Source organism: Anomaloglossus baeobatrachus, chromosome 2, assembly GCF_048569485.1.
Source record: "Anomaloglossus baeobatrachus isolate aAnoBae1 chromosome 2, aAnoBae1.hap1, whole genome shotgun sequence".
NCBI classification, from domain to species: Eukaryota; Metazoa; Chordata; class Amphibia; order Anura; family Aromobatidae; genus Anomaloglossus; species Anomaloglossus baeobatrachus.
Window position 1 is genome coordinate 228,486,495 of NC_134354.1, and position 12,957 is coordinate 228,499,451.

The window sequence follows — 12,957 nt, forward strand, 5'->3', positions numbered from 1 at the left end:
ACACCCAGGCTTCTTTTTGAGTGTTTTCTCGAAGCACAGAAGACGCCCAGGCTTCTTTTTGAGCGTTTTCTCGAAGCACAGAAGACGCCCAGGCTTCTTTTTGAGCGTTTTCTCGAAGCACAGAAGACGCCCAGGCTTCTTTTTGAGCGTTTTCTCGAAGCACAGAAGACGCCCAGGCTTCTTTTTGAGTGTTTTATCGAAGCACAGAGGACGCCCAGGCTTCTTTTTGAGTGTTTTATCGAAGCACAGAGGACACCCAGGCTTCTTTTTTAGTGTTTTCTCGAAGCACAGAAGACGCCCAGGCTTCTTTTTGAGTGTTTTATCGAAGCACAGAGGACACCCAGGCTTCTTTTTGAGTGTTTTATCGAAGCACAGAGGACACCCAGGCTTCTTTTTTAGTGTTTTCTCGAAGCACAGAAGACGCCCAGGCTTCTTTTTGAGTGTTTTATCGAAGCACAGAGGACACCCAGGCTTCTTTTTGAGTGTTTTCTCGAAGCACAGAAGACGCCCAGGCTTCTTTTTGAGTGTTTTCTCGAAGCACAGAAGACGCCCAGGCTTCTTTTTGAGTGTTTTATCGAAGCACAGAAGACGCCCAGGCTTCTTTTTGAGCGTTTTCTCGAAGCACAGAGGACGCCCAGGCTTCTTTTTGAGTGTTTTCTCGAAGCACAGAGGACACCCAGGCTTCTTTTTGAGTGTTTTCTCGAAGCACAGAGGACGCCCAGGCTTCTTTTTGAGTGTTTTATCGAAGCACAGAGGACGCCCAGGCTTCTTTTTGAGTGTTTTCTCGAAGCACAGAAGACGCCCAGGCTTCTTTTTGAGTGTTTTCTCGAAGCACAGAGGACGCCCAGGCTTCTTTTTGAGCGTTTTCTCGAAGCACAGAAGACACCCAGGCTTCTTTTTGAGTGTTTTCTCGAAGCACAGAGGACGCCCAGGCTTCTTTTTGAGTGTTTTCTCGAAGCACAGAGGACACCCAGGCTTCTATGCTTCTTTTTGAGCGTTTTCTGAGTTTTTGCTTCAAAAACTGTATGCGGCTTCTTCATTGTTGAATGGAATAATAATAAAAAAAAAATCTGTAAATAAAAAGATGCATAAGAATGCTCAAAAATGCCAGTGCTCAAAAACACTAAAAAAAAAAGCTAAAGACAAAAATGCAGGTTTACAAAAGGCAGATAAAAAGAGTGATTCCAGCGTTTTCAGTTTGAATAACAGGTTTTGGCCGTTTGTAAAAGACGCCGTGTGCACATAGTCTTACAGGGCTAGAGACTGAACCTGTGGTAAACCTGGCCACCAGAAATACAGTATATAGGGCGCCCACCCAGTCTGGACAATGCTGCTGGAGAACTGATATCACAGCATTGATACATCCCCCTGAGGCTCCTGCTGAGGACCACCTGATGGTGCCCGCCTTCTATAGTGGCAGGTGTGGACGCCTCCATTCACCATATGGCTCTATATTGTGTAGGTTCCTCCATGTATTGTTCTGTCTCCATTCACATCCCCTCCACACGCTGCGCGCTCACAGCTGTAGCCATGCGGGCACGCGGCTTCTGAGTAGGCGGGGGCGCGCTCTGCTCTCCTCCGGGGACGCGCACGTAGGTTTCTGCCCTAATGCGGTGCACGGAGAGAGAGACAGCTCCCTGACAGCCTGTCACACAGCGCTGACCGCCCAGCAGCTCGTCCAGGTCACCTCCAGTGCCAGCCTCCAGCCTGGCAGAGCAGCTGCTACACCCACTGCACGCATCACCCGAGTGTAGGAGGCATCATCTGCATCACCCCAGCATCTTCTACTCCATGCCGCCCGTGTGCTAGCCCCCACAGAGCGGCGCATCCACAGCACAGGAGCAGCGCAGCCTCACATTCCTGCAGCATCCCAGCAGCTGCACCGGGCAAGGGGAAGAACTGCGCAGTCACCGACATCTGCACAGCAGGACCGGAGATGACAGGTCAGCACTGCGGCTCCCGGTGCAGGGAGGGGGCGGCCAGATCTGCCTGTGTCCTGCATCCATCATCATGTGTGCAGGCAGAGGTCTCCAGCATGGCTCCTGACTCATTGTCCCTGTGTGTCTCTCTCTGTCCCTCCAGCCTTATTGTCCCTGTGTATCTCCCTCTGTCACTCCTGCCTCACTGTCCCTGTGTGTGCCTCCCTCTGTCTCTCCTCCCTCTGTCACTCCTGCCTCACTGTCCCCCTGTATGCCTCCCTCTGTCACTCCTGCCTCACTGTCCCTGTGTGCCTCCCTCTGTTACTCCTGCCTCACTGTCCCTGTGTGTGCCTCCCTCTGTCTCTCCTGCCTCTGTCTCTCCTGCCTCACTGTCCCTGTGTGCCTCCCTCTGTTACTCCTGCCTCACTGTCCCTGTGTGCCTCCCTCTGTTACTCCTGCCTCACTGTCCCTGTGTGTGCCTCCCTCTGTCTCTCCTGCCTCACTGTCCCTCTGTGTGCCTCCCTCTGTCTCTTCTCCCTCTGTCACTCCTGCCTCACTGTCCCCCTGTATGCCTCCCTCTGTCACTCCTGCCTCACTGTCCCTGTATGCCTCACTGTCCCTCTGTGTGCCTCCCTCTGTTACTCCTGCCTCACTGTCCCTCTGTGTGCCTCCCTCTGTCTCTTCTCCCTCTGTCACTCCTGCCTCACTGTCCCCCTGTATGCCTCCCTCTGTCACTCCTGCCTCACTGTCCCTGTATGCCTCACTGTCCCTCTGTGTGCCTCCCTCTGTTACTCCTGCCTCACTGTCCCTCTGTGTGCCTCCCTCTGTTACTCCTGCCTCACTGTCCCTCTGTGTGCCTCCCTCTGTTACTCCTGCCTCACTGTCCCTCTGTGTGCCTCCCTCTGTCACTCCTGCCTCACTGTCCCTCTGTGTGCCTCCCTCTCACTCCTGCCTCACTGTCCCTCTGTGTGCCTCCCTGTGTCACTCCTGCCTCACTGTCCCTCTGTGTGCCTCCCTCTGTCACTCCTGCCTCACTGTCCCTGTGTGCCTCCCTCTGTCACTCCTGCCTCACTGTCCCTCTGTGTGCCTCCCTCTGTCACTCCTGCCTCACTGTCCCTGTATGCCTCCCTCTGTCTCTCCTGCCTCACTGTCCCTCTGTGTGCCTCCCTCTGTCTCTCCTGCCTCACTGTCCCTCTGTGTGCCTCCCTCTGTCACTCCTGCCTCACTGTCCCTGTGTGCCTCCCTCTGTCACTCCTGCCTCACTGTCCCTGTGTGCCTCCTTCTGTCTCTCCTGCCTCACTGTCCCTGTATGCCTCCCTCTGTCTCTCCTGCCTCACTGTCCCTCTGTCTCTCCTGCCTCACTGTCCCTCTGTCACTCCTGCCTCACTGTCCCTCTGTGTGCCTCCCTCTGTCACTCCTGCCTCACTGTCCCTGTGTGCCTCCCTCTGTCACTCCTACCTCACTGTCCCTGTGTGCCTCCCTCTGTCTCTCCTGCCTCACTGTCCCTGTATGCCTCCCTCTGTCTCTCCTGCCTCACTGTCCCTCTGTGTGCCTCCCTCTGTCTCTCCTGCCTCACTGTCCCTCTGTATGCCTCCCTCTGTCTCTCCTGCCTCACTGTCCCTCTGTGTGCCTCCCTCTGTCACTCCTGCCTCACTGTCCCTGTGTGTGCCTCCCTCTGTCTCTCCTGCCTCACTGTCCCTGTGTTCCTCCCTCTGTCACTCCTGCCTCACTGTCCCTGTGTGCCTCCCTCTGTCACTCCTGCCTCACTGTCCCTCTGTGTGCCTCCCTCTGTTACTCCTGCCTCACTGTCCCTGTGTTCCTCCCTCTGTCACTCCTGCCTCACTGTCCCTGTGTGCCTCCCTCTGTTACTCCTGCCTCACTGTCCCTGTGTGCCTCCCTCTGTCTCTCCTGCCTCACTGTCCCTCTGTGTTCCTCCCTCTGTCACTCCTGCCTCACTGTCCCTGTGTGCCTCTCTCTGTCACTCCTGCCTCACTGTCCCTGTGTTCCTCCCTCTGTCACTCCTGCCTCACTGTCCCTCTGTGTGCCTCCCTCTGTCACTCCTGCCTCACTGTCCCTGTGTGCCTCCCTCTGTCTCTCCTGCCTCACTGTCCCTCTGTATGCCTCCCTTTGTTACTCCTGCCTTACTGTCCCTCTGTATGCCTCCCTCTGTCACTCCTTCCTCACTGTCCCTCTGTGTGCCTCCCTCTGTCACTCCTTCCTCACTGTCCCTCTGTGTGCCTCCCTCTGTCACTCCTGCCTCACTGTCCCTCTGTGTGCCTCCCTTTGTTACTCCTGCCTTACTGTCCCTCTGTATGCCTCCCTCTGTCACTCCTTCCTCACTGTCCCTGTGTGCCTCCCTCTGTCTCTCCTGCCTCACTGTCCCTCTGTGCCTCCTTCTTTCACTCCTGCCTCACTGTCCCTTTGTATGCCTCCCGCTCACTTCTGCCTCACTGTCCCTCTGTCCCTCCTGTTTCACTGTCCATCTGTGTGCTTCCCTCTGTCACTTCTGCCTCATTGTCCCTGTTTTCATCCCTCTGTCACTTCTGCCTCATTGTCCCTGTTTTCATCCCTCTGTCACTTCTGCCTCATTGTCCCTGTGTTCATCCCTCTGTCATTCGTGCCTCACTGTCTGTGTGCCTCCCTTTGTCACTCCTGCCTCACTGTCTCTATGTGCATCCCTCTGTCACTCCTGCCTCACTGTCTCTATGTGCCTTCCTTTGTCACTCCTGCCTCACTGTCTCTATGTGCATCCCTCTGTCACTCCTGCCTCACTGTCTCTATGTGCATCCCTCTGTCACTCCTGCCTCACTGTCTCTATGTGCATCCCTCTGTCACTCCTGCCTCACTGTCTCTATGTGCATCCCTCTGTCACTCCTGCCTCACTGTCTCTATGTGCATCCCTCTGTCACTCCTGCCTCACTGTCTCTATGTGCATCCCTCTGTCACTCCTGCCTCACTGTCTCTATGTGCATCCCTCTGTCACTCCTGCCTCACTGTCTCTATGTGCATCCTTCTGTCACTCCTGCCTCACTGTCTCTATGTGCATCCTTCTGTCACTCCTGCCTCACTGTCCCTGTGTGCCTCCCTCTGTCACTCCTGCCTCACTGTCCCTCTGTGTGCCTCCCTCTGTTACTCCTGCCTCACTGTCCCTGTGTTCCTCCCTCTGTCACTCCTGCCTCACTGTCCCTGTGTGCCTCCCTCTGTTACTCCTGCCTCACTGTCCCTGTGTGCCTCCCTCTGTCTCTCCTGCCTCACTGTCCCTCTGTGTTCCTCCCTCTGTCACTCCTGCCTCACTGTCCCTGTGTGCCTCTCTCTGTCACTCCTGCCTCACTGTCCCTGTGTTCCTCCCTCTGTCACTCCTGCCTCACTGTCCCTCTGTGTGCCTCCCTCTGTCACTCCTGCCTCACTGTCCCTGTGTGCCTCCCTCTGTCTCTCCTGCCTCACTGTCCCTCTGTATGCCTCCCTTTGTTACTCCTGCCTTACTGTCCCTCTGTATGCCTCCCTCTGTCACTCCTTCCTCACTGTCCCTCTGTGTGCCTCCCTCTGTCACTCCTTCCTCACTGTCCCTCTGTGTGCCTCCCTCTGTCACTCCTGCCTCACTGTCCCTCTGTGTGCCTCCCTTTGTTACTCCTGCCTTACTGTCCCTCTGTATGCCTCCCTCTGTCACTCCTTCCTCACTGTCCCTGTGTGCCTCCCTCTGTCTCTCCTGCCTCACTGTCCCTCTGTGCCTCCTTCTTTCACTCCTGCCTCACTGTCCCTTTGTATGCCTCCCGCTCACTTCTGCCTCACTGTCCCTCTGTCCCTCCTGTTTCACTGTCCATCTGTGTGCTTCCCTCTGTCACTTCTGCCTCATTGTCCCTGTTTTCATCCCTCTGTCACTTCTGCCTCATTGTCCCTGTTTTCATCCCTCTGTCACTTCTGCCTCATTGTCCCTGTGTTCATCCCTCTGTCATTCGTGCCTCACTGTCTGTGTGCCTCCCTTTGTCACTCCTGCCTCACTGTCTCTATGTGCATCCCTCTGTCACTCCTGCCTCACTGTCTCTATGTGCCTTCCTTTGTCACTCCTGCCTCACTGTCTCTATGTGCATCCCTCTGTCACTCCTGCCTCACTGTCTCTATGTGCATCCCTCTGTCACTCCTGCCTCACTGTCTCTATGTGCATCCCTCTGTCACTCCTGCCTCACTGTCTCTATGTGCATCCCTCTGTCACTCCTGCCTCACTGTCTCTATGTGCATCCCTCTGTCACTCCTGCCTCACTGTCTCTATGTGCATCCCTCTGTCACTCCTGCCTCACTGTCTCTATGTGCATCCCTCTGTCACTCCTGCCTCACTGTCTCTATGTGCATCCTTCTGTCACTCCTGCCTCACTGTCTCTATGTGCATCCTTCTGTCACTCCTGCCTCACTGTCTCTATGTGCATCCCTCTGTCATTCGTGCCTCACTGTCCCTGTGTGCCTTCCTCTGTCACTCAGTGTCCTTGTGTGTTCTTCACTTCAAACTCTGTCTCCTCTGTCCTATCCTCTGCTGGAGATCACAGTCATGGTCCATTCTCCAGGGACTCTGTATGTGCTACGCATCACCTTTGGCATTTAATCAGTTAATCTGGGTTCACTAAAAGTCCAATGGTGTCTTTTGGAGGTGAACCCCAACTAAGAATGGGTTATTAAAGTGTATTATAGGGGGTCATCCCAAATCTCTGCTTATATTGCAGCACAGGGGAAGCCCTCCCCATTCTCTTATGTGCTACAGGGGTTGTACAATATAATGAAAAATTCGCCTTTTACTCCAGGCCTTCCCTGACGCCTCCCACTTGTCTTCTCTTACATTGGATGCAGATGTCAGAGCCCAATTTCTTAGCCCATCCTCATGACCACTGCAGCCAGTCAGAATGCCGTTCAAGATTGCTTAGGTGAGTGATTGGCTGCAGATGTCACTTGGGGTATATGGGACGTGACATCAGTAATCAAGGTAAACAAGCGGGGAGCATCGGGGACTCGGCACAGGAATGGCGTGGATTAAAAGTGTGAACATGTAGATTTTAATTATTTTACATGTATTGCTACTACTTGTGGACGGATCTGTCATCATCTTGGAAACCCCATTAATGTTTGTGGGCGTCCAACCCTGGTTCACAGACCTATAAGGAGTAAGGGTGAGCCCCCCACTTAGTAGCTGTAGACTGTCTTGGGGCACTGTGCTCAGTATATTGTGATATAACAATATCGGAGTGATTGTTTTATGGGATGTTTTTTGTCTCCGCCATATAATGTAACATTTTACCCTATCAGGCTCACGGCTCTGTGGAATATCAGCGAGATGTTAGTTATAATGTGTGTGCCTTTACAATGGCGCGTTTCAGCATTTTTTTTCCATTTTCTCTTTAGTTGTTGCATTTAGTCAGGTTGTTATTGGTTTTTTTTATTATTATTTTTAGGTTTAATTCTGGATGTAGAACATGTTGGTTTTAAAACAAGTACCGTATATTGGTTTATATGACATTATCTACTATTCTTTATCGTAAAAGAGTGGTAAAAAAACTCTGCTCATCACATGAGGATCTCCAGTCACATCCATAGCTGTGCCAATACTGGGCTAAATAGGCCAGGTTGCACCTAGAACTGGTGTACATGCCAAACTTCAGATACTTATGCCTTACTAGACAGTTGGCGCAAAATTTGGGTCACTACTTTTGCCGATAGTTTGTGGACTACCTACTGAACCACGCAGACATTCACCTCTGCTTACCTGTGTGACTTAGGCCTCATTCACATGACTGCGTATTTCGCCATGTGATACAGTTCACAGTGAATTGCAGTGCTGAACCATATGACGACCAATATTGACAACCGTGTTGTCAGATGTCATCATGAACCAATTTTTGCCCTAGAAGCAAATAAAACCTCGCTGCCAGGGGAAAGCTCATTCATATGTATCTAGTGGACCATGCTGCCACCTCTATGTATATTTATGAGGGGGGTATGCATGACCCCATTGAAATGGATTAGGACTAGAGATGAGCACGCCAAATTTACCCGTATCATTAGTTTTATAAGCTGATCTGCAGCATCAATCATTTTTCTCCAAAAGTGAATTTCGTGCCTATAGAATCAGTTTTCATCCATGAATTCCATTGGTAAATGTAATCCAAAACTGAATATAAAGAGGCTCCTCTCACATTTGCATCATATTCAGGATACTTGTGAGACAAATCCAACATACGATCATGTTCATGCGGACTTGGGCTGATCCGCTTTGTACATCAGATTCATACAAGACGTATGCTTTGCCTTTCAAGTGCAGTAAACAGGTAGAGATCAACCTCACCTGGGAAGTGGCAGCATATCATCATTTCTGGACTATCAGGTGGCGGACTAATGTAAATTGACCGGATTCTGAGGCTGTTTTGCTCACATCTATTATTCGTTTCAGAGGGGTAATCTGGTATGTATAACAAAGGCTTAGAATAGGAAGAAATAATAATAATAAAAAAAATATATACAGTATGTGCAGAAAAAGGAAGAGATCCAGCAAGGAATCGGGAAATCCAGATTGCATAAAACTTGTAAACTTATTCATAGAAAAAATTAAAAATATGACAGAGCTGAGGACATAGAATAAATGCAAGACAAATGCATCACAGACAACACGTTTCGGCGGTGAAAGCAGCCTTCTTCACCTGAGTTTCAGTTTTGGCTTGGACCGTGAAGAAGGCGGCTTTCACCGCCGAAACGTGTTGTCCGGGATGCATTTGTCTTCCATTTATTCTATGTCCTCAGCTCTGTCATATTTTTAATTTTTTTCTATGAATAAATTTACAGGTTTTATGCCACCTGGATTTCCCGATTCTTTGCTGGATCTCTTCCTTTTCCTGCATACCCAGGACGTGCTCCCAGTCTGGATCCGTGCATTTTAAGAGGCAACAGGAACATTTATTACATCCTGAGCTAGGATGTGTGTGTGTGTGTGTGTGTGTGTGTAATATATATATATATATAAAATATATATATATATATATTAATAATATTATGCAATACTAACTACTGATGAGTGAGCACTACCATGCTCAGGTGCTCGTAGCGAACAGTCGGATGCTCAAATGGGCACAACTCGAGTACATGAGTATAATGGAAGTCACTGAAAACTCAAGCATTTTTCCAGGACATCTGTGGGAAAAATGCTCGAATTCCACATTGACTTTCATTATACTCGGGTACTCGAATTGTGCCTATCTGAGCATTAAAGAGGTGGTTCACGCCTTTTCATTACTGGCCACATCGAAATTATTTTGAGAAACAAGGTTTCTTTCAAATACCTTGTGTTGCCAATAGTGCCTGAGAGCTGCGCTATTACGGTCCACTCACCTCCTGTGCATGACCCCTGGGCTTCGTGACCTCGGGGATCTGGAGATGTCACGTCAACTTCCTGCTCACCTGACCTCACCTCTGCCGGCCCAGTCTCTGTGAGTTACTGGGCTGTGTGTGGAGTTTCAACGCTCCTCACAGCCCAGCGCTGCTCCTGCTTGCGCGCTCTACACTGAAGGAGGGAGCAGGGAGAAACGCTGCACACAGACCAGTCACTCAGGAAGACTGCGGCCCGCCTCAGTTGTCGTGACATCAGAGATCACGGAGCCCGGGGGTCACGCAAAGAGGGTTAGCAGATTGCAATAGCGCCACTCAGAGGCAGTATTGACAACACAAGGTATATGAGAGAAACCTTGTTTCTCAACATATTGATGTGCTAGTAATGAAAAGGGGTGAACCACCCCTTCAACCGCTCCTTACAAGTACCAAGTACCCAAGCATGGTAGTGCTCGCTAATCTCTGATAGTCACCACTTTCGTTCAGATGCTGCTTAATCCCCTGCCGGTCTCTACCTTGTGCTTCACTATTGGCATCCCGACTCAGGCAGATGTGTATGGCCTCTTTTATTTTTCCTATTCTTAGCCTTTTGTAAACAATTTTTATCCTGCAACCCATTTACCATAAGGGAATGCTAATCTATGATATGGCTAGTGGGACTGCAGCCAGGCCAATACTGTATTTTAGAAGGATTATAAAATATTCAGTTTACTGGCAGTGGCTAAGGAGAGTAAAAAGGATTTAAATCTGCAGATTAGGCGAATTAGAGTCATTTTTGGACATTGCGTGTCATCTTTTTATATTTACAGGCCAATACTGGGATGCGTTATGGAACTGTAGGGTAATGATATGTTAACGCCAACAGCGGATTACTTAGGAGGGGGATACTCATCAGTGTTTTTCATTCCAATACTGGATTATCCATATGTTAATCTCAGCTAATCTTTACATTTTTATTTATATGTATATCTAATGGCACCACATGTGCACAGATGCTTAGAGGAAAGAACATTTACATTCAAAGTCACTGATCTGGAGACATTTGTGTGGAGCTTTCTTATGACTAGTGATGAGTGAGCTCTACCATGCTCGGGTGCTTGGTACTCAGAACGAGCAGTTAATGCTTGGATGGGTGCGATTTGTGTACCAAGTACATTATAATGGAAGTCAATGGAGAACTTTAGCCTTTTTCCAGATTTCCCCCAAAAAAATATTAAGCTCCCCATTGACTTACATTATACTCTGGTACTTGAGTCGCGCCCATCCGAGCATTAACTGCTCATTCCCAAGTACCAAGCATCCAAGTGATGGGTAGTGATAGTCCAACCTCTGGGGCCCCCAATCGATTCAGAATGAAGAGTCCTCAGTGAGGTGTCCATATGCAGTTTATTGCACTGCTTGATGGAAGCATCACTGCTTAGAAATCTCCTCAGCATGTTATTCTGTGCATGTGTGGGGGTCCCAGAGGTTGAACCACCACTCCCTGAAGTCCAAAAGCAATGTCATGTTATAGCTGTATACCATCAGTTTCTAAAAATATCCATTTGACAACTCCTTTCCCCAAAATTAAACTGATGACAGGAAAATGCTTTCCTGGTACCTCCAGCAATCAGCTGTAGTCTACAAAGGTACATGGTGGCAAGTGTCAAATTTTCTTGCAAGGCCACCACATTAAAATGATCTAGAGAGGATCATAGGAGGAAAAGTATAAAGAAAATCTTAATCTTCCTCTAAAACTGGATTGTGTGAATCTGTCTGTAGAACATTTAATTTGTCACTGTCACAATGTGCCTGCAGGTGTCACATCAGGTACGAGACGACTCCTGGCGAGCAACGCATGGTTGTAATATATCTGAAGGCACTGGCATTAGGGGGAGGAGAGCAGGGTCACCTCCTAACACTCACCTGAGGCTGATCCCCCGCACTCCCTAATGTCCCTAGATGGGTCCTTCCTCCCCACCTTTCATACGCCATCACGTGCCTAGGCCCCCAGTGACCCTGAACTCGCTTTAATGAAGGCCTACGAGACGCTAGTCTCTCCACTGCAGTAACACAAGCAAGGTAAGAGAAATAGGTGGGGAAAGACACAAAAACAACACTCCACAGCTTCTCCAGCAGGAACTTCTCAGCTGCAACAGACTCGGCACGTCAACTTCTCCAGAGACTGGCTCTTTCAAAGTGGACAGCATAGATATGAGCTATAGCCATCATAGGGACGAGTGAGGAACAGATATTTATAGTAGAAGAGAGTGGCTGCAGCTGAGGTTACAACTTGCTGTTAAATCACTGCAGGATAGAAGTGAACCATAACCCCTTCATTACTGGTTGAAATGAAATATGCTCCAACTACGAGCGGGCACTCAAGTGGATCTACAATGCATTGTGACCTTCTGATCCCAGATCCTGCCCTAGATCACATCATGCTGTGACATGGTTGTGACAGGCACGGTAAAAACATACCAGTGTACACTTGCTAAAGTGTAATAATAATTTTTGTAATTGGTTTTGTTAAATATTTTGCACTGTTAGCCTTCCACAGTTATTGTGTCACATGGTCAATTGCTGGCTGCAGAATGTGTTAACTGAGAATCCGTCAGTGATCTCATTCTGACAAAATTAGTGGGAGGGTTTCTAACTTTTGTTGCTTTTTTTTAGCTCCTCCCAACTGATTTATATGACGAGTGACCACATCAAAGTTGATTCTGCAGGGAGCCAAAGCCTGTAAACGCAAAACAGTGAACACGTTTTAATGAACCTGAATTGCAAAAATGATTATTAGCCACAAATTAAGTTAAAAAAAGTCTTCTCAGAGGTGAACAATCCTTTTAAGAAGGTAAATTACCATAGTGGCTGAGGAGTCTGCCCACTTTTTATGTCATTAAACGGAACTAGTGGCAATGTTTTTCCATATCCAAGTACCCCTGCCTCCTAAGTAGCATGGCCCTTTTCTCACAAGAGCAGTGCTGTTTTGATTCATCTTAGAGGGTAATTGATGACAATGAGCTGGAGCACTAAAAGACTATATTCTCTATTATGGCCAATATAGCCTGTAGATGGAGTGACAATGGCTCTAGTTTGCTTGCAGGGGATCTGTATGCTTCGATGTTTCCTACTTTAAAAGGCATTAAAGATAACCAGAGCTGGGTTATTGCCTGCAGCAGATATTCCCATCATTTCTAACAAGATTGGTGTTATTTCATCACCCCCAATATTTGAAGTTCCTATACACTGTGTCCAGAATTATTAGGCAAGTGAGTATTTTGATCAGATGATACTTTTTATACATGTTGTCCTACTCCAAGCTGTATAGGTGTGAGAGCCAACTACCAATTAAGTAAATCAGGTGATGTGCATCTCTGTAATGAGGAGGGGTGTGGTGTAAGGACATCAACACCCTATATAAGGTGTGCTTAATTATTAGGCAACTTCCTTTCCTTTGGCAAAATGGGTCAGAAGAGAGATTTGACGGGCTCTGAAAGGTCCAAAATTGTGAGATGTCTTGCAGAGGGATGCAGCAGTCTTGAAATTGCCAAACGTTTGAAGCGTGATCACCGAACAATCAAGCGTTTCATGGCAAAAAAGCCAACAGGGTCGCAAGGAGCGTGTTGGGCAATAAAGGCACAAAATAACTGCCCATGAATTGAGGAAAATCAAGCGTGAAGCTGGCAAAATACCATTT

The 12,957-nt window shown here is 48.9% G+C and overlaps 1 protein-coding gene across 14 annotated transcripts in view; it reads left to right on the forward strand.

Annotated features, from left to right (window-relative positions):
- The first annotated feature begins 1,586 nt into the window (after nucleotides 1–1,586).
- The window catches only part of NFASC (neurofascin), a 209,810-nt gene continuing 198,439 nt past the window's right edge, over nucleotides 1,587–12,957 (forward strand). For 12 of the 14 annotated variants that reach the window (XM_075335662.1, XM_075335670.1, XM_075335669.1 and 9 more), the window contains exon 1: nucleotides 1,589–1,943. The gene's annotated coding sequence lies outside the window, so the exon portion shown is untranslated. Of the gene's footprint in view, nucleotides 1,944–12,957 lie in introns of all 14 variants that reach the window. The other 2 variants (XM_075335668.1, XM_075335673.1) reach the window with 1 other exon arrangement.